General features: G+C 46.0%; 1 non-coding gene across 1 annotated transcript; it reads left to right on the top strand.

Moving 5' to 3' along the window:
* The first annotated feature begins 22147 nt into the window (after window positions 1–22147).
* On the top strand, window positions 22148–22256 carry LOC136498684 (small nucleolar RNA R71). The gene has a single exon (XR_010769694.1). It is a non-coding gene; the product is annotated as a small nucleolar RNA R71 (small nucleolar RNA).
* The last annotated feature ends 2589 nt before the right edge of the window (window positions 22257–24845 follow it).

Raw genomic sequence — 24845 nt, 5'->3', positions numbered from 1 at the left:
TAAGAAATGCCGGCAAGCATTTCTAGCACCGTTGCTAGGGATGGAATTAAAACCTCCGCGCCCAGCTTTCAAGACGATGATAATAAGTAGTTAGGCTACCATTATTCCAATATCATGGAATAGCATGGCCCAGTGATTGTGTTTAGAAATGCCAACAAACATTTCTAGCACTGTTGCCGGGGAGGGCATAGGTTAAAGAATCTAGTAGGACATGATCATGAGCACATGCATGTAATGGTAGCCATAGTTTATGCAGGCTAATTCTACTTGTTCTCTGCCTGTTGGGAATGAAAATAGGTTAGTGTATGAGTGGTTTTGATCTGCCGAACAACTACATCGATAATCAGGAGGCACTCCTAAGGAAGAGTCGGTCTCGTGCCGCTTCTTCTTCTGCTACTCGGCCGACAGTTGGCCTAGTCACCCCCGCACCATCCGCTACTATCAATATGGCCAAGACACTCCGCGACTACTACACCCCCACTATTCCCAACGTACCTGTTGGACCCACTGTCAACACTGGAGCTAGAAACTTTGCGCTGCACACTGGCCTGATCACGATGGTGCAAGCGAACCAATTCTATGGTTTGCCTAATGAGGACACAAACACGCACCTGCAACACTTCCTGGAGCTGTGTGACACCATCGTCATAAAAAGATGTTGCACTAGCTAGCATCAAGCTCCGTCTATTTTCCTTCTCCCTCACGGGGAAGGCGAAACAATGGTTCTACAAAGAAAAAAAAGCTGTTAGCATGTGGGACAAATATTCCACGGCATTCCTCACGAAATTTTTTCCCATGGGCAAAACTAATGCCCTGAGGGGAAAATTTTCAAACTTCTAGCATAACTCAATGGAATCCATCCCCGAGGCATGGGAGAGGCTCTAGGATTACATCCAGGCCTGCCCACACTACAAAATGGAGAACTGGCTCGTGCTCTAGAACTTCTATGAAGGGCTTACTCCCATGTCAAAGGGGCACATGGATGCCGTTGCTAGAGGAGCATTCCTTTCTCTCACCATTGATGGAGCTACAGCTCGCATCGAGAAAATGGTGGCCAATCAAAGCTGGGGGAGGAACAGAAACAACAAAAAGGCATGCATACTGTGAAGGAGACAGATATGCTTGCCGCAAAAATAGATTTGTTACTATCAAGACTGAACGAAAGGGCCCATTGGAAAGAAGCCATGAAGGCCACCGTTTAGGCCACAGACTCTCCAATGACTTGCGAAGTCTATGGAGAAGTCGAACACTCGGGGAAGAACTGCCCCAAGAGCCATGGAGAAGCATCATATATCAACAATGGGTTCTAACAAGGTAACAATAACAGGTGGAACAACCAGTCCCGCCTGCAAGGAGGTAATTCGAACTTTAACTCAAATTACAATTGGAATCAACCTACCTTGAAAGACCTAGTGCTAGGTCAAGCTAAAATTAACAAAAATCTCACTAAAAAGTTAATGTATAATGATAAAATGATAGAAAACATAAATTCTAAACTTGAAAACCTATCTTCATATGTCAAAAATCAATTGAACTTTAATAAAATGATCAAAACTCAAATAGCTCAAATTGCTGCCGCACTACCTGTCTCTAATTCGGGAAAGATTCTGGGGAAACCTGAAACTTCTCTCGAATTGGTTAAAAGACACTCAACGAGGTTTGGTAAGCCTCAATGTCGAAAAAGACATGATTATTTCGTAGATCCACTATTTGTCACCAAGAAAAAAGATCCTAACCACCCAACAATCACATGCTCAGTTGGTCCACATGTCTTACACAATGCCTTCTATGACCTTGGAGCGAGCATTAACATCATGTCCAAGGTAATATATGATAAGATTCTTGGTGGACCTCTGTCCACTGCACAATTTCAACTACAATGGCAGATCAAACTTCATGAAAATTGGAGGGAATAGCCAAGGACATCTTGGTAATAATTTGAGACACATACATCCCCACGGACATCGTCATTCTAGACATGGGCCATAAGGAGGAAGTTCCCCTCCTCTTTGGGAGACCGTTTCTTAACACAACCAATGCAGTTTTACATGTTAGCTTTCATATTCAAGGGCAAACAATAAGAAGCCCATTTAATGGGTATGACATGCATAAACACATTAGAAACAAACAGCCCAAGAAACAACCACGTAAAGGAATCAAACAACTATGGTAGATAAAAGGATTAGCATCGATGCCTACTTCTCTAGGCATGGATGCACCATCATCAAGCAAGAATTGAAGGAGGAGAATCCTGCTCATTGGACTTTAAAACAGTGATCCCTTGCCGAAGGTAAATCGGTAGTTATTCTTTACATTTACTCAAATAAACTATAATTAATTCTGCTAAATACAAATAAATACTTCTATTAAAATCTTGGTCTCTCTTGAATGTTCTCTAGAAAACATATTTTGGTTTGAAGTATGATTAGTGTGCAATCATATCTTCATAGGCATTTTAATTTAAGCATGGTGCTTAGGTTAAACAACCTACCTTGATTAAATAATAAATTTGATCATTGTACCAAAACTTACAAGTATAGATTGTGAAAGATGAAACTAAGGCAAAAATTCTTTACCATTAAATAAATCTTTGTTATCCTATTGTTGATGGTAGTCAACAAACTTTATAAACCATCAATATAACATGCATAAGTGCATAAATATAATCACCAACAATGGTTTAGGGGTCAAAAACTAACAAATTCCATGAGTTTTGGTGAATCTGTATTTTCTGCAGGGTTTATCTAGAAAACCGTCAAGGTGGACCTAGATGTCAGACTTAATCACGCTTATCCACAGCGAAAATAACCCAGAAGGTTCCAGAAGACTTGAGAGAACTCCACACCAAAGCGGAGGGCGATACGTCGCTAGGTGGGGCTAGCTATAGGCCGGTCAGCCCCTGGGGCCCACATGTCAACCCCCTGTTGCTATGTTTCTTCTCCACCGCCTCCTAGATTGCATCTATGCTATTTATTCAAGTCAGTTTGATCAGAGGGCTCAAGATTGACGCTTCGGCCTATATATACCAGCCCCTGCTGTAACAACCCAAAAATCCACACACTGAAAATACCAACTACAAAATTTTTCTTAGAACAACCATGTGATGATGAGTGTCATGTATAGTAACCCAACCTAAGAGATGCATTAGGTCTAACCCCAACCCTAGTTAACACATAAGCATAGCATGTCAATAGTTAATTGTGATTATTTAAAATCTAACTAATAAAGTGATGCATACATTGATTATTCAAAATGTGATTTGGATTTCCATTTGAGTTATGATATGCTTAACAACTCCAATAAATTAGGTGCACCAATTTGGAATTCAAATTCTAGAACCAAATTCGAATTCAAACAAAAGAGATGAAATGAAAAACAGAAAAAGGAAACGAGGAAGAAGGCCTCGTAGCCTAGGCTGCTCGGCTTCATGGCCCAGCCAGCCCAACCGCACCCACCTTGCACCGGCGTGCACGTACGTAGCCCATGAGTCGGCCCAGCGTGTCGCCCATGCTCGCGCACCCATCTGCCTCACTCGCAGCCACTGCCCGCTGGACCCCACATGTCAGCCGCACCCCCCCCCCCCGTCTACAGTGTCGTCTTCTTCACACCGCACCACCGTCTGATGCGATGCATCCGCCTCCACCGCACGATGCCATCCGCCCTGGGAGGCATGGCGCTCGGCTATAAAGCCAGCTCGCACGCCGCTCATGCCCGGCGCCCTAGTTTTTCGCTCAGCCTCCGCCGCCGCTTGGTGGCCCAGCAGCTACACCACATCGAGAGTAGAGGGCTGAGAAGGAGATCGTGAGAGGAGGATCGGAGCCCCCGCACGCTGCCGAAGTCGCCGGAGCCGAAGGCAATGCCGTCGTTGTCATCACGGTCATGGGTCGGCACTGCACGGCACTGCTTCCAGAGCTACACGGCCCCAACTCGTCATTGCACCACTATCCCCTCTTCCACAACACCTACGGTGAGCCCCGGTTCATTCCCTGCTTGCCACTGCACCTTGCTACTCCAGCCATGGCGCTCCATACCGTGAGCGCGTAGGCCAAGGCCATCCCCGACCTCTAGGCACACCAGCATAGCACAGTCATGTTGACCATGACCATCTCCAAGCCCTTGGACGCTGTAGGCCTCTCTAGGTTCCCCGGACGCCATAGCCAAGCACGCATGCCGTGCTCGCAACGCCGCCGCCATGACGCAGCCACCACTAGAGCACCAGACCACCTCCGAGCACTTGACCACCAGTCCGAACATCAGACCACTGGTCTGAGCACCAGACCACTGGTCTGAGCACCAGACCACTGGTCTGAGCACCCAACCACCAGTCCAAGCACCAGACCACAGGTCTGAGCACCCGACCACCGGTCCAAGCACCGACCGCCGTGGCTAGTACCGCTGAGAGCGCCTAGCGCCTCCTTGACTCGCCCATTCCATTCCCTAAAGCCACGGGTAACTCACACGCACACCGTGACCACCCCGTAGGAGCCCGTAGTGACCCGCGTGCCTCGCCGTCGTCACCATGTCACCATGGCCGCTAGGAAGACCCTACCGGCCACCTAGAAACCAGAAGTCCTGCCCTGAGCTCTGGACGCCCTCACCGTGTCCACACGGATCCGTAGGAGCCTACACGCCCCACTACGATGCTCTTCGAGGCCATAGCCACCACACTGACGCCGCCGACATGATCGGAAGGCCGTCCACCGTGGCCAAAGCCATCGGAGGCCCTAGAGGACCCCTCGACCTACCCAACATGCCCGCTGGAGCATTGTGACGCCCATGCGCACCATAGAGCCAGCCAATGCCACTGCACCCGTGCCATTCCTGCACGCTAGTTGTGCTCGAGCTACCGTTCGCCGTGACCAGTGACTTAGGATGCACCATCCGTCGCCCTGACTCCACCATTGCAGTCGCCATGGCACGAGGAGGCTTTTCCCCACCTCAATTGGATGCCTGAGCCATTGCGGGAGCTCACCGATGAGCACGTCGCCGGTGGGAGCGCGCCGTTGAAGAAACAGAGGAGAAGGGGCAAGGTGAGCAGCACAGCCCTGCACCCGGTGCACATGAGCCGAGCCGAGGAGAATGACGATGGGCTCGGTCCACCATGGACCCTACCTAGGACCATGGACAAGGAGCGCTAGTCCATCGTGAGCCACACGGTGTGAGCCGTGCTGCGGACGAAGCCCAATAAGAGCCCACGGCCGTGACGTGGCTGCGCCACAGCACGCCACGTGTTTGGCCCGGCCCGGCCCACACCGACCCGACCCGAGCCCACCAAGGCCCGTTTGAGACCCGGCACATATTGACCGTTGACCGATCAATGTTGATTGTTGACCTAGCCCCACATGTCAGCATCACAGACACGTTGGACCCACACGTCAGATGCTGACGTCATGATGACATCACGAGGGACCCACATGTCTGCGACCCAAGAGCCCCTGGACCCACCTGTCAGAACTGAGGACGTTGCTGACGTCATGCTGACGTCAGCTGGACCCACCTGTCAGCTCGGAACCAAGACGATGATGTCATGCTGACATCATGTTGACATCAGCATGCCACGTTGACCAGTGACACCGTGACACGTGTCAGCCCAGGATTAATTCAGCCTTTATTCAATTTCAGAAAGGATTTAAACTTCAGGAATTCATAACTAATTCACATGACCTCGGAAAAATACGAGACTAGGACCAAAATTCATCTAAAATCAAGCTCTACACAATGAACTCATGTTTGAGTGCATTTGACTCTTTTGAATTTTCATTACTTCTTTGTGCTACTCTATAGACGTCGCTAACACGACTATAATGCAAACGTTGCAGACTCGGCGGAGAACCTGATAGATGAGGACCGTGAGTACCATGAGGAGAATGGAGACGACTACATTGAAGGTGCGACATCCCACCCAATCTCGTAGCACCTATTATGCTTGGCTAATATAGAACTGCTATTGCTTTACTTTACTGTTATAATCATACTATGATAGGACTTGCATGGTAGTATGCTTGCTTGAAAGCCTTTACCTTGGCGCAACCTTACCCCTGCATACCCTGCTATTAGGCTAGACACACGCTTACTACTATACATTTCATTACTCATACTTCTACTACGCTTATGCTACGTGCGTGGTGGATACTGGTGTTATGTGGACCATGGGGAGAGTGCTGCGTGTGTGACTTGGGTGTGTGGAGGGTGAGGGTTGTGTCGACCAAGTTGGAGTATATGATGAGCCTGGGGCAAGTCTTGCTATGGGATGCTACCGGGGTACCCCTAGAAATGGATACCTATGGTGGATAAATGGTATATGAGGTGGACCTGGGTGTGAACCTGTGATGGGTGGAGCCCGGGATGGAGGTGCTGTGGTGGCACAGTAAATGGAAACCCTGATGGAGACATTCTGGCTTGGTCATCCCTAAGGACTTACTAGTACTCAGATTCACCAGGAAGCCTTACGTACCACTCGCCCTATATGGTGCGGGATGGCTGGACTACTTGGTAGGATATTGCCACTACTGCTAGGTTGATAGGGGATAGTGTTAGGAGGTACGGGGCACGGAGGATTCCCCCCACACCCTTCTGAGACTTCATGGAGACCTTGTGGACCTAGCTCATGACTCACAGTTTCAGCCACCCTAGACTTGACTTGGGGTGAACTAGGGCTGAATGGTAGAGTGGCATTATCCTAGGCTAGCAAGCAGCCGGAATCAGCCTAGTTGACGACGGTCAGCAAGGAAGGTGGATCTTGTGGTTATGTAAAACCTCTACAGAGTATATGGTTGATCGATCGATACATGTGCCGACCTGTCGGCTATGGACCTTTCCTGGGTTTCGCTTAAACTAGATAGAGAGATGAGTCCTTCTCTTCTTTCCCCATGAGAGAGTGTCAGTCATAGCTTGGTGCTATGGGCCTTGAGATAGTGCCGAGAGGGAGTTGGCCTATCGACTGAGCGATGGTGTGGTTTGGTGATGGTATGGAGATGGTGGTATGTCGATCCCAGGATCGAAACCTGGCTCGGAAAACGGAATGGAGTGGAACGTGTGTGGGAATGGTGTTAAAACTTGACAAAATATTATTGTCTACTGATATGCTAATGCATAGGAAACCCCAGCCTTATAGGTTCACCTTGCTTATACCCAACTTGCATCCAAATTTCCACAAAGCAATGCTCATAGGGTTGGGAGTGGCTAGTACAAATCGTACTGATAAATTTTGGCACACAGGTTCTGCTAAGGAGTATAGCTCCGAGGAGTTTGACGGATGAGGGGTTCGTGCCTACGCTCGAGTTTGGCGATCTTATCTTCAAGCTGTTCTGAATGAATGCTACTTTTGATTCCACCAATGCGGCGATGTAATAAATTATGTAATTCCGCACTATTTGTACTCTGATATTATCGTTGTATGGATGTGATATTCAACTGGAATTTGGGTAATATGATCTACAACGATCTTATTACACTTCGACACTGTGGATTTCTCTTTGTGGAAATTGGTGTCGTTTCAGTTGGTATCAGAGCCATACTTGACCTTAGGATGAAACCCTTAGAAATGGATGATAGAATAGGACATGAACAGCCCTTCTTTCGGTTATATACCGACCCTGCATTTACTTTTATGCAAGGCTTATCTATTATGGACCTGCTAACACCTGTTCCTTAAAAAATGCAGATGGCAACGAACGTTGACTGGCCGCCTCTAGGACCGCTACCTCTGGACCACGCCAAGCTTACCTTCGACCTACGTGAGCTCAGGGATTTTGCACAGACCCTCTGCCGAGTTCTCATCACGTTAGGTGTCCCTGATGAGCTTGTCAAGGTCACCTGCACCGGGAAGCCAGCTCAGGAAGGAGGAATCGAAGGACCAGTCATCACCTTAGCCGAGTTCCCAGCTAGCACTACCTTACCTTCTGTCCTAGCTTTCATCGAGTTGACCATAGAGGACACAGTTGAGGAGGGACTGTGAGCTATCTCACACAAGGCACTTCGTAGAGTGATGAGGGACCACTATGAGCACCTGAAGACGATAGAGTTCCATCTACATCCCTAGGCCCTCGACCTCAGCCTTAGCCCCAGCAAGCAGAGTTTCATAGCAGGCAGAGTTATCCTTGCCGAGGAGGATAGATGCCTTCGTATCTCAGCTATTCACCTACTGGAGCAGGACAGGTATGTGACCCAGTTAGAGCAGAGGAGACGTCAGGACCAGGCCCTTTGGTGGGAGTACCAGGAGCAAGACTCGCAGGGAGCACAGGAGCGAGCTAGCCTACTGGAGACAGTTGCCAAGCTACAGGACGAGCTCAAACCATCGTGAGGAAGTCCATAGAGCTAAGGTCGCTGACTTACAGGACAAAGCAGCCGACCTATGCAACAGGAACTGCTATCTTGACAGCAAGGTCTTGGAGTTATAGAGTGAGTTGGATGACAAGAAGGCCAAGTTCAGCCGTAGAGGAGACAGAGAGAGATCCAAGGGAATTGATATGCTGAAGATCCAATCTAGGAACAAGACCCTGACTCAGGAGCTAGAGGAGTTTAGGAAGAAGGCCATTCGCAACCAGGGTCACCTGATCGAGGCACTCAGGCAGACCAAGTACCTACAGGATAAGTGTGAGAGGACATGGTAGGCTTGGCAGAAGTCTAACAGAAAGCGCCTCAAAGAGATGAAGGGTATGTGGGACCAGCTACCCAAGGAGGTACGCAGTAAGACAAAGCCTAGGATAGAGGAGTTTGAGTTAACCCCTACTCGCCTCAACCTAGATGCCTGCCCTACCCTACCTGGAGCCAAGCCTACTGAGGAGCTTGCCAAGGCCTTGAAGTACGTGTCCCGACTTCACAAGTCAGACGAGACGATTGAGATCGAGAACAGTCGTATTCCGACTGCGGTGTACGAGTTAGAGTAGAATGACCCTGCGTGGTCATGAGTAATGTCAGTAGCTTCTGTAAGTTGTACCCCATGATGTACCCCTTATGAGATGTATTATGAGACACTATGAGTAGAATGATTCTCGCACGTCTTCAAGTGTAGCTACTAGAGATGATGCTATGTAATAAAAAAACCATGTAATGAATGTTTTGGATCTTATTGCATCTTTATGAATCTTATTGCTTGTTTGTAATGAGTGTTGGATAGCATAAATGTTTTTCTTTAAATCATCAAAATCATGTAATCATATTGAATTATAAGCACTTAAGGCACAAGCCCTAAACTCTCTATGATCCGCATTGCAGATGCCGAACCGCTGTTCTAATTGCCTAATGAATCGAGGACGTGCGCCCACCCCTGAACCAGTTGAACCCAATGGGGGACGTGGTGGCAACAACCATGGTCGTGGCCGTGGCCATGGACGTGGAGGGATACCCTTCCACCTGGAGAATACTCCACCGCCTGAGGAGAACATTCCACCACCACCACCACCGAACCTAGAAGAAGTGATGGCACAACAGACCCAGCTTCTTGCAGCTCTTGTTGAAGGAGCAAACCATCACCAGGGAGGTCAGTAGTATGACTTCCAAAGGAAGCTAGAAGGATTCCTAAAGCTAAGGCCACCTACCTATGATGGCACCGACCCTGACCCACTTGTAGTCGATGACTGGCTCAAGGAGATGGAGAAGAAGCTTGACCTCACTACTTTCACCAACGATGAGTGTGTTGGAGCAGCCGCACACTAGCTCATAGGTGCAGCACATGCTTGGTGGGACAGTTTAAGTGATTCCCATGAGGACCCTGCCAACATCTCATGGGATGAGTTCACTGAAGCTTTCACTGAGTACCACATTCCCAAGGGTATCATGGAGGCCAAAGCTGAGGAGTTCCGCAACATCAAGATGGGAAAGGACAGGGTGATTGAGTACACTACTCGTTTCACCAACCTTCTTCGCTATGCCCCTTCCTATGTTGTGAACTCTGAGAAGGAGAAGTTGTACTACTACCGCAAGGGACTTAACCCGCACATCAAGCTGAAGTTTGGCAGTATTGAGAGCAACACATTGCGTGCTCTGGTGGATCGCTGCATCTAGATTGAGAAAGACTGTGCTGAAGCAGGAGAAGAGTACAGGGAGAGGAAGCGTAAGCCTGAGGAGTCTCTCCGCGGTCGTTGATCGCAAAGAGGTTCTGCAGAGATGCACCATCCAAGGAACGCTCTCGCCACAAACAGGGAGGACAACCCTAGATCGAGTAAGGGAAGTGGAGGCTACACCGCCAAATTACTCCCGCCCCTGCTCAGGATCGTTACCCGTAGGACCATTATGCTTAGGACCGCAACAGTCAGGACTGTTTCAACCATCCCCGCATTACCGAATGAACACCCAGCACAGAACCGCTCCGCACCAATCACTGGAAACTGGAAGGCACCCGCGTCAACCCCTACAGGCGATACACCTTTCACCTGCTTTGCTTGTGGCCAACCAGGTCACAAAGCCAGCGTTGCCCTCAGAACTCAGCTACTCAGAAGTCTCAGTTCAAGGGATCTGCCACTCAATGGACGTCTCAACCATCTGGACGCTGAAAAAGCACAAGCTGCCCCTGACGTGTGTACGGTATGATTTTAATTAATGGCAATACTGCATCAGTTCTATTCAACTCTGGAGCAACATGTTCTTACATATCATCCAAGTTTGCATGAGAACATGACCTACCTGTAACCCCCACGTGAAAAGCCTATCATCACCAGCTCACCCTTAGGAGACCTAAAGTGCACCCACATCTGTAAGGGAGTGAGTCTTACCATTGAGGGTCTTATCTTTAGAGCCAACCTAACTCTGCTACCTCCACTAACTTAGATGTCATCTTAGGTATGGATTGGTTAAACATTCACCGAGGTATCATATCATGTTCACCTAGATATGTCCAAGTGACCCACCCATCAGGCCAAGTCATTAGATGTGAACCCCAGTCTAGAAAGTCCACCTCTATCCTGTGTGCCCTTAAAGCAAGTTCAAAATCACAGAAGAAAGAGGAGAAGATAGTTCATGATGTGCCAGTAGTCAAAGACTATCCCGATGTATTCCCTAAAGAATTACCGGGTATGCCACCAGACCGTGATGTAGAGTTCATCATTGATCTATTGCCGGGAAGAGGACCCATTGCCAAGAGACCCTATCGCATGTCAGTTGATGAACTGGTTGAGCTCAAGAAACAGCTTGATGAGCTCATCTCAAAAGGATATATTAGACCAGTGCTTCACCCTGGGGATCCCCTGTTCTGTTTGTTAAGAAGAAGGATGGCTCAATGAGAATGGGCATTGACTACCGGAACTTGAACGCAGTCACCATCAAGAACAAGTATCCCCCTACCAAGGATTGATGATCTGCTTTGATCAGCTTCAAGGTGCTAAGTATTTCTCCAAGATTGACCTCAGATCCGGCTACCATCAGATGAAGATTCGAGAGAGTGAACATCCCGAAGACAAGCTTTTGTGACTAGGTATGGTCAGTTTGAGTTCACCATGTGTGTCCTTTAGATTCATGAATGCCTCCCGCATACTTCATGAACATGATGAATAAGGTTTTTCATGGAAGAACTGGATAAGTTCATGGTGGTATTCATTGATGACCTATCCTTGTCTATTCATCCACCGCTGAAGAACATGAACATCATCTGAGAACAGTGCTTGAGAAACTAGCCCAACACCAGCTATATGCAAAGTTCAGCAAATGTGAGTTTGGCTACTAGGAAGTTGCCTTCTTAGGCCATTGTACTATCAGCTGAAGGTGTCGCAGTTGACCCAGCCTAAGATTGAAGCGATGAAGAGTGGATCAACCCCGTAAATGTGATAGAAATCAGAAGTTTCTTGGGATTGGCTGGATATTATCGCCGATTCATTGAGAACTTCTCTAAGATAGCTCGTCCAATGACCACCTTCTGAAGAAGACTAAGGAGTTTGAATGGACGCCCGCATGCAAGCAAAGTTTCTAGGAACTAAAATTGAGCTTACCACAACTCCTGTGCTATCATTGCCTGATATCAGCAAAGATTTCGTGGTCTATTGTGATGCATCATGTCAAGGACTTGTTATGTACTGATGCAAGAAGGAAAAGTGATAGCATATGCATCTCGACAGTTTGAAAGAACACGAGAACCATTACCCAACCCATGATCTGGAGTTAGCAGCAGTTGTGCATGCCTTGAAGATCTGGAGACACATACTTGATAGGCAACAAGTGTGATATCTATACAGATCACAAGAGCTTGAAGTACTTTTTCACTCAGGAAGATCTAAATATGAGGCAACGCCGATGGCTAGAGTTGATCAAGGACTATGACCTAGAAATTCACTATCATCCGGAAAAGCTAACGTAGTCGCAGATGCTCTTAGTCGCAAGAGTTACTGTCACGCCTTGATCACTGAATCCGTACCACCTGAGCTCAAAGAAGAGATTGATGATTTCCAACTTGAGATACTACCGCATGACTTGTTGAATGAGCTCCGCATACAGTATGATCTCACAGATCGCATCCGTCAAGCTCAGAAAAGTTGTGAAGAGATTGAGTATCTCCGTGGTCTGATGAAACTAGGCTACAAGACCAACCACCAGGAAGATGAACAAGGAACTATCTGGTTCAAGAACAGAATCTGTGTTCCATCTGACCCAGCACTACGAGAGGAAATTCTGTCAGAAGCTCATGATTCCAAGTACTGTACACCCTGGAGGTTCAAAGATGTATCAAGACCTGAAGAAACACTTCTGGTGGAAAGGCATGAAGACAGACATTGCAGGACATGTGGCACGTTGTGACACCTGCAACAGAGTCAAGGCTGAACATCAAAGGCCTAGGATTGCTAAAGCCTCTGACGTTCCCGAGTGGAAATGGGAGAACATATCCATGGATTTCATAGTTGGATTGCCCCGCTCACAGAAAGGCCATGGTTCCATCTGGGTGATTGTTGATCGTTTGACCAAGATTGCTCACTTTGTACCGGTTAAGACCAAGACCAATGCTGAAAAATTAGCAGATCTGTACGTAGAGCACATTCTGAGACTACATGGAGCTCCCTCTAGCATTGTATCTGATCGTGGTCCTCAGTTTGTGTCTCGATTCTGGGAAGCTCTACACAAGTCTATTGGAACCAAACTTGATTTCAGTACCGCTTATCACCCACAGATAGATGGATAGACAGAACGAGTAAATCAGATCTTAGAAGACATGCTTCACGCTAGTGTACTGAATTATGGCTCTGATTGGGAGAAATGCCTACCTTATGCAGAGTTCTCTTACAACAACAGCTACCAAGCTAGTATCAAGATGTTGCCATTTGAAGCTCTATATGGCAGACCTTGTAAGACACCTTTGATGTGGTCCCAACTGGGAGAAAGATCATTCTTTGACTCTGCTAAGATTCAAGATGCAGAAGAAGGAGTTGCACAAGTGAAGGAGAATTTGAAAATTGCTCAAAGTCGATACAAGAGCTATGCCGACAAAAGGAGAAGAGAACTTGAGTTCAATGTGGGAGACTTCGTCTATCTCAAGGTATCCCCGCTACATGGAACTATTAGATTCCATGTGAAAGGAAAGCTTGCCCCAAGATTTGTTGGCCCATACAAGATTTGCAAGAGGATTGGAAAGCTCGCCTACAAACTTGAGCTACCCGAGGAATTGATGGGTGTACACTCCGTATTCCATGTCTCACAGCTATGCAAGTGTTTGAGAGTGCTCGATGAAGTAGTTCCAACTGATACACTTGACATTCAAGACACACTCGAGTATAAAGAACATCCTATCAGAATTTTGGGCAGAGATACCAAAGAGACCCGAAGCAAGACTATCCCTATGTGCAAGATCCAATGGAGCAATCACACAGGGAGAGAAGCAACACGGGAAAAAGAGTCTGACCTCTGGCTACGATATCCTTACCTCTTCAAAGAGTACGTTACGCTTTAATCTCGGGGATGAGATTCTGTTAAGGGGGTAGGACTATAACAACCCAAAAATCCACACACTGAAAATACCAACTACAAAATTTTTCTTAGAACAACCATGTGATGATGAGTGTCATGTATAGTAACCCAACCTAAGAGCTGCATTAGGTCTAACCCCAACCCTAGTTAACACATAAGCATGGCATGTCAATAGTTAATTGTGATTATTTAAAATCTAACTAATAAAGTGATGCATACATTGATTATTCAAAATGTGATTTGGATTTCCATTTGAGTTATGATATGCTTAACAACTCTAATAAATTAGGTGCACCAATTTGGAATTCAAATTCTAGAACCAAATTCGAATTCAAACAAAAGAGATGAAATGAAAAATAGAAAAAGGAAACGAGGAAGAAGGCCTCGCAGCCCGGGCTGCTCGGCTTCGCGGCCCAGCCAGCCCAACCGCGCCCACCTTGCACCGGCGCGCACGTACGCAGCCCACGAGCCAGCCCAGTGCGTCGCCCACGCTCATGCACCCGTCTGCCTCGCTCGCAGCCACTGCCCGCTGGACCCCGCATGTCAGCCGCACCCCCACGTCTATAGTGTCATCTTCCTCACCCATGCCTCAACCGCCTACGCGACCGGCGCCCGACAGCTGTGGCAGGGGTGGGCTAGGGGGTCACGCCCGGGGCATGACCCTGTCCCCCTTGCGCCACGCCCACACAACCCCGCACCACCATCTGATGCAATGCATCCACCTCCACCGCACGATGCCATCCGCCCTAGGAGGCATGGCGCTCGGCTATAAAGCCAGCCCGCACGCCGCTCACGCCTGGCGCCCTAGTTTCTCCCTCAGCCTCCGCCGCCACTTGGTGGCCCAGCAGCCGCACCACATCGAGAGTAGAGGGCCGAGAAGGAGATCATGAGAGGAGGATCGGAGCTCCCGCACGCTGCCGAAGTCGCCGGAGCTGAAGGCAACACCGTCGTTGTCATCATGGTCGCGGGTCAGCACTGCACGGCACTGCTTCTAGAGCTACATGGCCGCAACTCATCACTTCACCACTATCCCCTCTTCCACAACACCTACGGTGAGCCCCAGTTCATTCCCTGCTCGCCACTGGACCTTGCTACTCTAGCCATGGCGCTCCAAACCATGAGCGCATAGGCCAAGGCCATCCCCGGCCTCTAGGCACACCAGCACAGCACACTCACATTGACCGTGACCATCTCCAAGCCCTTGGACGCTATAGGCCTCTCTAGGTTCCCCGGACGCCATAGCCGAGCACGCATGCCGCGCTCGCAACGCCGCCGCCATGACACAGCCACCACCAGAGCACCAGACCACCTCCGAGCACTCGACCACCGGTCCGAAAATTAGACCACTGGTCCGAGCACCTGATCACTGGTCCAAGCACCAGACCACTGGTCCGAGCACCCGACCACCAGTCCAAGCACTAGACCATAGGTCCGAGCACCCGACCACCGGTTCGAGCACCGACCGCCGTGGCCAGTACCGCCGGGAGCGCCTGCCGCCTCCTTGACTCACCCGTTCCGTTTGCTGAAGCCATGGGTAACTCACGTGCATGCCGTGACCACCCCGTAGGAGCCCACAGTGACCCACGTGCCTCACCGTCGTCACCATGTCGTTGTGGCCGCCGAGATACCCTACCAGCCACCTAGAAACTAGAAGTCCTGCCCTGAGCTCTAGACACCCTCACCATGTCCACACGGATCCATAGGAGCCTACACACCCCACTATGATGCCCTCCGAGGCCATAGCCACCACACCGATGCCGCCGACATGATCGGAAGGCCATCCGCCGTGGCCAAAGCCACCGGAGGCCCTGGAGGACCACTCGACCTACCCAACATGCCTGCTGGAGCATTGTGACACCCATGCGCACTATAGAGCCAGCCAATGCCACTGCACCCACGCCATTCCCACACACCGGTTGTGCTCGAGCCGCCGTTCGCCGTGACCAGTGACTTAGGATGCACCATCCGTCGCCCTGACTCCACCATTGCCGTCGCCAGGGCACGGGGAGGCTTTTCCCCACCTCAATTGGATGCCTGAGCCATTGCAGGAACTCACCGGTAAGCACATTGCCAGTGGGAGCGCACCGTGGAAGAAATAGAGGAGAAGGGGCAAGGTGAGCAGCGTAGCCCTGCACCCTGTGCACATGAGCCGAGCCGAGGAGAAATGACGATGGGCTCGGTCCACCATGGACCCTGCCTAGGACCATGGACCAGGAGCGCTGGTCCACCATGAGCCACACGGTGTGAGCCGTGCTGCGGATGAAGCCCAATAAGAGCCCACGGCCATGACGTGGCTGCACCACAGCACGCCACGTGTTTGGCCCGGCCCGGCCCACACTGGCCCGACCCAAGCCCACCAAGGCCCATTTGAGACCCGGCACGTATTGACCGTTGACCGATCATTGTTGATCGTTGACCTAGCCCCACATGTCAGCATCACAGACATGCTAGACCCACACGTCAGATGCTGACGTCGTGATGACGTCATGAGGGACCCACATGTCTACGACCCAAGAGCCCCTAGACCCACCTGTCAGAACTGAGGACGTTGCTGATGTCATGCTGACGTCAGCTGGACCCACCTGTCAGCTCGGAACCGAGATGATGACGTCATGCTGACATCATGTTGACGTCAGCATGCCACGTTGACCAGTGACACCATGACACGTGTCAGCCCAGGATTAATTCAGCCTTTATTCAATTTCAGAAAGGATTTAAACTTTAGGAATTCATAACTAATTCACACGACCTTAGAAAAATACGAGACCAGGACCAAAATTCATCTAAAATCAAGCTCTATGCAATGAACTCATGTTTGAGTGCATTTGACTCTTTTGAATTTTCATTGCTTCTTTGTGCTACTCTATAGACGTCGCTAACGCGACTATAATGCAAACGTTGCAGACTCGGAGAACCTGACAGACGAGGACCGTGAGTACCATAAGGAGAACAAAGATGACTACACTAAAGGTGCCACATCCCACCCAATCTCGTAGCACCTATTACGCGTGGCTAATATAGAACTGCTATTGCTTTACTTTACTGTTATAATCATACTATGATAGGACTTGCATGGTAGTATGCTTGCTTGAAAGCCTTTACCTTGGCGCAACCTTACCCTTGCATACCCTGCTATTAGGCTAGACACATGCTTACTGCTATACATTTCATTACTCATACTTCTACTATGCTTATGCTACGTGCGTGGTGGATACTGGTGTTATCTGGACCATGGGGAGAGTGCTGCGTGTGTGACTTGGGTGTGTGGAGGGTGAGGGTTGTGTCGACCAAGTTGGAGTATATGACGAGCTTGGGGCAAGTCTTGCTATGGGATGCTACCTGGGTACCCCTAGAAATGGATACCTATGGTGGGTAAATGGTATATGAGGTGGACCTGGGTGTGAACCTATGACGGGTGGAGCCCGGGATGGAGGTGCTGTGGTGGCACGGTAAATGGAAACCCTGATGGAGACATTCTAGCTTGGTCATCCCTAAGGACTTACTAGTACTCAGATTCACCGGGAAGCCTTACGTACCACTCGCCCTATATGGTACGGGACGGCTGGACTACTTGGTAGGATATTGCCACTACTGCTAGGTTGATAGCGGACAGTGTAAGGAGGTACAGGGCATGGAGGATTCCCCCCACACCCTTCCGAGACTTCATGGAGACCTTGTGGACTCGGCTCATGACTCACAGTTTTAGCCACCCTAGACTTGACTTGGGGTGAACCAGGGCTGAATGGTAGAGTGGCATTATCCTAGGCTAGCAAGCAGTCGGAATCAGCCTAGTTGACGACGGTCAGCAAGGAAGGCGGATCTTGTGGTTATGTAAAACCTCTGCAGAGTGTATGGTTGATCGATCGATACATGTGCCGACCTGTCGGCTATGGACCTTTCCTAGGTTTCGCTTAAACTAAACTAGATAGAGAGATGAGTCCTTCTCTTCTTTCCCCGTGATAGAGTGTCGGTCATAGCCAGGGGCTACGGGCCTTGAGACAGTGCCGAGAGGGAGTTGACCTATCGACTGAACGATGGTGTGGTTTGGTGATGGTATGGAGATGGTGGTATGTCGATCCTAGGATCGAAACCTAGCTCGGAAAAGGGAATGGAGTGGAACATGTGTGGGAATGGTGTTAAAACTTGACAAAATATTATTGTCTACTGATATGCTAATGCATAGGAAACCCCAGCCTTATAGGTTCACCTTGCTTATACCCAACTTGCATCCAAATTTCCACAAAGCAATGCTCATAGGGTTGGGAGTGGCCAGTACAAATTGTACTGATAAATTTTGACACACAGGTTCTGCTGAGAAGTATAGCTCCAAGGAGTTTGACGGATGAGGGGTTTGTGCCTATGCTCGAGTTTGGCAATCTTATCTTCAAGCTGTTCTGAATGAATGCTACTTTTGATTCCGCCAATGCGGCGATGTAATAAATTATGTAATTCCGCACTATTTATACTCTGATATTATCATTGTATGGATGTGATATTTGACTGGAATTTGGGTAATATGATCTATAACGATCTTATTACACTTCGACGCTGTGGATTTCCCTTCGCAGAAATTGGGGTCGTTTCACCTGCCACCCCCTGAGGCATAAGTCATTTGAGAAGACAAAAACCCTAATCTTTCTCAGAGCTCCACCATATTCTAGGGCATAGCTAGTTAGGCTAGGTCTAGAGGGAGGCAAGCAGATATCGCTTGGATTCCTGATCGTGTCAAGAGCGTGGTCTGGTATAATCTTTGTATCTCTCATTACTTTTATATGTTTGCTTCAATTGTTATGACAACATTATTCATATCGTTTATGTTCCTAGTTATAATGTTCATGGTCTACTTTGATTATATACTTAGTATAGCTAGATTATCCTTATATTTATGCCTAAGTTCGTATAGCGCTCACTCTAAGGTACCATGGGTGAGTGGTCGACATTGTGTAAGCGTAGTGCTTATATGTTGTTTACCTATGGATACACCCTAGATTCTGAGTCATGTGGTAGATTGCAGATGTGACACTCCCATTGAGTCCTTTGTAGTCCACTCCCCGAATATAGGTATACAAGTAGAATCTAGTTGCGAAGGAAGACAAGCTCTGTTCTTAATCTTCCTTAGTAATATCCCTTATGTGTATATATGAAGTTGATCTTAGCCATGACTACTAGGTGTAATTGCACTAATCAATGTATGCTTTGTCTTGTAATCAAGAATAACTTAGGAATTATTCCTCTAATATTCTACTTAACCATGCCAATGCTATAGAATGGAGTACTCTGAGTGGTCAAAGATTAATTATTATGCACTATTCATATATACATTTACCTCTTGACTTACCCCTATTGTGAGTAGAATATTGGTTATGGTTTACATCTCCATCAATAGCATAAGTTATCAATACTTGTCCTTGCCAGACCTTCCCTATGGTAAAAATATAAATAACGATACCTAGAATACTCCAGGGCGAAGTGCTACAATGGTATATTATTTGTGTGTTTGCAGATCCCTTCCCTTTCATATCTATATATTCTTCCTAGTCACATGAAATAATAAAGAGCTACTGAGTATTATTCTAGTAGTAATGCGAAGTAGTACCAACAAGCATCTCTGGCATCATCACTAGGGATGACAACCCGGTATAGTAATGTTAAGAGATGTATACATACATTAGGTGACTACTAAAACAAGTGACAAGTTAATAAATACCAACAAGCATTTCTAGCGCCGCTGTCAGGGACTAGATTCAACTCTGTTCTTAGTAGCAATGCTAAGAAATGTCAACAAGCATTTCTAGCGCCGTTGTTGGGGATTAGTTGTTCTTGAAGTTTAGAAATATTTTTGTATTGGTAGAATTTTAGCAGGCCTTTTTCCTAATATATACTTTTTTTTTATTTTCTTATTTATGATATGCAGAACAAAAAATATATATGCATGGTATTTTTAATTTTTATGCCTCCACAGTGAATATTACCATGGGTATTTACACCGTAGATTCATTCACATGGGGCTTAGGATTTTTAATGCAGTGATGAAATACAGTCATGAAACTTTTTATCTTTCTTTTATTAGCATAATGTAAATGCAGAAAAGTTAATATGCTAAAGTGAAAAATAATTCATGTAATGCTAGAAAGTAAATATGGATAACTACCAATTTTACCTCCTAGCGAGGGTTTGGATTTTTAAGTCCTTTAGATAAGACTTGACTGGAGATAGTCCTTTATTCTCTAGGTGCATCTATCTATCCCAAGGATGGAGACCTTGATGGTTGCACCTCTAGTGATGGTGACTCATATGTTGCCACCTTTTCTTTCCACACCTACTTCGTCTGTAGACTTGACTTTGACAAAGTAGGTTCATCTTTCACTGATTCTTCATCTTCCTCCCATTCATTCCTGGGGAGTTGATTCCTTTGGCATTGGGATGATCGATGCCTCCTCCTATAGCGGGACATCTTTGGCTATTCATAAGTGGTATAACTATTAAAATAGTAGCATACCTTTTCTCTAGGGAATTGGAAGTGGACTTGTCCAGATCTGACATCGATGATCGCATTGGTAGTGTTAAGGAACTGTCTTCTAAGGATGATGGGTGTATCATCTTCTTCTTTACCCATGTCTAGAACCATGAAGTTGGCAGGGGCATATTGATCATGTATTCTTACTATGACATCTTTGGCTATCCCTACTAGAAATTGGATTGATTGATCCGCCATCTGCAATTGCATATATGTAGGGAACAAAGGTTTATCACTGAATAAGTATTCATACATTACCTTGGACATTATGTTGACACCCAACCCAATGTCACAAAAGGTCTTATGGAAGATTCTTTGTCCAATGGTACACTCGATCACTTGGTACACTAGGATCATCCTTCTTAGCAAGGAATGGTGAAGCGAGGAGGTGGTCATACTCTGATCTAAGTGTGTTGATCATGTTGACTGACTCTTCTTGTGGCTGCCTGACCTTGTTCTTCCTTCTTCTCCTATTGTTTTTCTTTTTGCTTACTGTTGTCTCTTCGGGTAGGTACGACATTTGTGGATGACCAGGAGATTGCAAGATACTGATTCTTGAATGAAAACTTCTCCTTTTTATCCTTGATTGTGAAATAGATCTTTGCACTAGTCTACTGTAGATGAAGGATTTTGTGGTGCTTAGGAAAGGTTGACCCAAGATGATGGGTGCCCTTTCAGCTCGACCTGTTTCCAAAACCACAAAGTCTATAGGAACATATGATTGTCCCACTCAAACAATGGCATCTTCTAGAACTCCCTTGGAGTAGCAGAGTGACTGATCTGCAAGCTACAAATGCATGTTTGTGTATAACAAAGTATCTCCATTAATTTGATCATAAATTACCTTAGGCATAATGTTTACACTTGCTCCTAAGTCACAGACAGTTTCTTGGAAAATGTGAGGTCCAATGGCGATGGGGATGATAGGTCTCCATGGATCACTCTTCTTTTCAGGCAAGGAATAATCTATCCACATTCCATCGATGGTTGTATACAATAGTATGCTGCATTGGGAATATTGATAAGATTTGTAGTTTCTAGATCTTTCGGTTGCCCTAGAATCTTACCTTTGTCAGGTCGGAGGAACAACGGCCGCCAGCTGAGCTATTTGCGATTCTATCATTTTATTAAAGTTATGCTAGTTTTTAATGGCAGAGGAGAGGTTATCCATTCTATCATTTATATTCTCTAAAACTCTATCATTGGAAGCTAATTTTCTAGATAAGCCCTCCATAATTTTAGCTTGGCCAGAAATCAATTATCTCAAGGGTGGTTGATTGAAATTATTACCTTGAGGGTTACATTGGTAATTACCTTGGTAGTTTGGCATCTGTTGCTAATTCCATCCTTGATTCTGTTGAGGACGAAAGTAGTTGTTGATGAAGTTCACATCCTCATGAATTTTAGGGCAGCTATTCCCTGAATGCCCATTGTTTCCACACTCTTCACATGTCATGCAAGAATCATGAATGTGCATGACTTCTTGCTTTTCATTGGTTCGGTCTTCAAGCTTCTTCATTAGTAGGTCCATCTTGACAGATAGCATGTCTACCTCCTTGAGTTGATGCATACCTCCACTTCTCTTGTGGGTCTGGAACTTGTTCTTCATTCTAGCCATGGTTGGAGGCCATCTTCTCCATGAGAGCTATTATAGCTAGGAGTGTGAGTGACAGGAAAGCACCTCCAGCAGCATCATCCATAGTCTTACAGGTACTATTGGAAGTCTGCATGAGTAGCCAATTCTCCATCCCATGATGAGGACATTCTAATATGTAATCTTGGAAGCATTCCCATGCCTCAGGGACAGATTTGTCATGTTGCTGTTGAAAACTTAAAATTCTCCCACATAGAGCATTGGTCTTGCATGTGGGAAAGAACATTGCTAGGAAGGCGGTGGAGCAGTTATCCCATGTAGTATTTCTATCGTTGTTGGCATAGAACCACCGCTTTGCCTTCCACAAAAGCGAGAATGGGAAGAGGCAAAGTAGTATGACGTCTCTAGTCACTCCTTTTATGGTGAAAGTTCTACAGATCACTAGAAAGTGTTGGAGATGAGCACTCGCATCTTCGTGTGCCTTCCCACAAAACTAGCTTGCTGGCACCATGTGGATGAGAGCTGGCTTGAGCTCGAATCCATTGTCTCTGACATTGATCACTGGTCCAGTATGGATGTTGGTTGTAGTTGGAGTAGAGAATTCATGCAAAGTCTTGTCAGCCATGGCTTCAAATTATGGTGTTAAGCTTCACCATATCTAGTTGTCTTCTAACTCTAAAGCTGAAACTTTCTTGAGTTTAGCCTTATTTCTCTTAAGTAATGCTTCTAGATATTCAACGTAGTTTGTTGGAAGGTTAAAACCGGTCATACATTACCCTGCATAAGATACAAAATTAGACAGAACAAGGATAATCCTGCTTGAGCAGGGGTCAATGGTTATCTCGATCACATCAATAAGTATAAGTTTATCAATATTTCCTTACTACCTAGCTACCTTCGCCGACAACAATGCTAGAAAGCTTGTTTGGAGTGTATGACAGTGGTCCCGGGAGCTATTTTCTGGATAAATCTTCCTGCATCCACATATTCACCAAAACTTGTGGAATTCATTAGTTCAAAACCCTATACCTATGTTTGGTGGTGGAATTAAGTGTATATGTGGGATATATTAATGGTTTATGATTGACATTCACAACCGTCAACCCCTACCAAGTTCTATGCAAGTATGTTTTGGTTTGAGTATGATCTTTGTAGTGGGGTCATGCTTCCACATGCTTTTTAAATTAAGCATGGTGCTTAGGTTAATTAGCCATGATTAAATTAAACATGACGTCTAGTTTGATCATTGAACTAAAACCACTAAGTATAGACATAGGGTAAACAAAAAAGTATAAATAAAACCATATGCATTAAATGTAATAAAGCTACCTTGAAGTCATCACCAAGCAACTGGCCATAAGCTAGCTTGGGGAAGGGCCCCGCAAAGGTAACATGTATCTTTTATTTATCACTTATATTTCTTACATTTATTTTCATTTATAAAAATAAAAACAACAAAAATATGAATTCCACTCTCATATGTGTTTATGGAATGTTTAGTTTCTCCTAAGTTGAAATGATGAATAATTGCTCTGTCTATAATTCATCTATGCCTAGGTTATAACTTAGTTTTCCCCAATATTTAAGTTTGTTGGCCAAAAAATGTCTCATCCAAAAAACTTAAAAACTTGTGGGTTGCAAATGCATGCTCCTTTTCTAAGTTGTTGCAAGTTATGATATGGTACAAATAGAATTTACTATGACTTCGTTCTAAGAGAAACTTGACATCTAGAGATTCTACTTTAAAAATGCTAAATTCAAAAGTTCCTCAATGATTATGAATACCTACCAAGGCCATATGATATTATTCAAATTCAAAACCTTAGTCATATGCTACCTATTTGAGCATTGAGCTTTGTCAAATTGTTGTGACCCTTGTTGAGTTTCTCGTCATGCACCCATGATCAAGACACACGTACACCCACAAATAAACTGCTAACTCTTACACTGAGAGTTATGCAAAAACATATTTTCCATCCACCAAATAATTACTCCATTCACTGTATCATGTGTCTCTCTCAAAAATTTCATATGCCAAAAAGAATAGTATGGGCTATGCTAAAAAATGAAGAAAAGAAAAATGTCCATGCCAAAAGGCATGAGAGAAAAAATGCATGCCAAAGAGCATGAAGAAAAGAAAAGAAAGAAATAAAGATAGCCCATACTTTCATATAAAAGGCATTTGTCCAAAAGAGTGGGATTCATGATGCAAAGGAGTACCAAAAATATTTAGAATTAGGAACATTATGAAAATTTCACACACTTGCACGTCTTGATCAAAGTGTATGACTTGCATCTCCTTGAGGTTTGGTTTTTGACTTAGCAAAATATGTGATACAAGTATGCACCACTTTCATACCTACCTAAAACTCCACTCAAAAGCCATTAGTGGTAGGATATAAAAAAGAAGACAAAATACCAAATGCCTTGGTGAGGTTTCATACACATTGAGCGAATCGAGAGAATCATTTGAGCAACTTACATTTATTTTGCAAAATTTATAAAACCTCCGGATAGATGGTTAATCGAGGAATGAATGATTGGTGATTCTGTTATAACCATTCTATCTTGCAACCGCCAAAGAACTTGGCAAAGCTATATGCCCCATAGGGATCAAGGTAATGGGTGGATAAAATGGCAACTTAATTAAATTATGGAAAAATACTTTGTTATAGGCATGACGCTTGTGAATTGTATTGGCATAGTAGCAACTCCTGATCAACAACGGTTAAGCTTGGAGGATTTGTTGGCGATCACTAACGATCAAATCCGACCGCCAATTAATGTCCAAAATAGGAGAAATAAACAATCTTTCGACACATATGCCTTTACTATTAACATAGTTCCATT

Source organism: Miscanthus floridulus, chromosome 12 (genome assembly GCF_019320115.1).
Source record: "Miscanthus floridulus cultivar M001 chromosome 12, ASM1932011v1, whole genome shotgun sequence".
Classification (NCBI taxonomy): domain Eukaryota; kingdom Viridiplantae; phylum Streptophyta; class Magnoliopsida; order Poales; family Poaceae; genus Miscanthus; species Miscanthus floridulus.
This window is presented reverse-complemented; position numbering and strand designations above follow the sequence as displayed.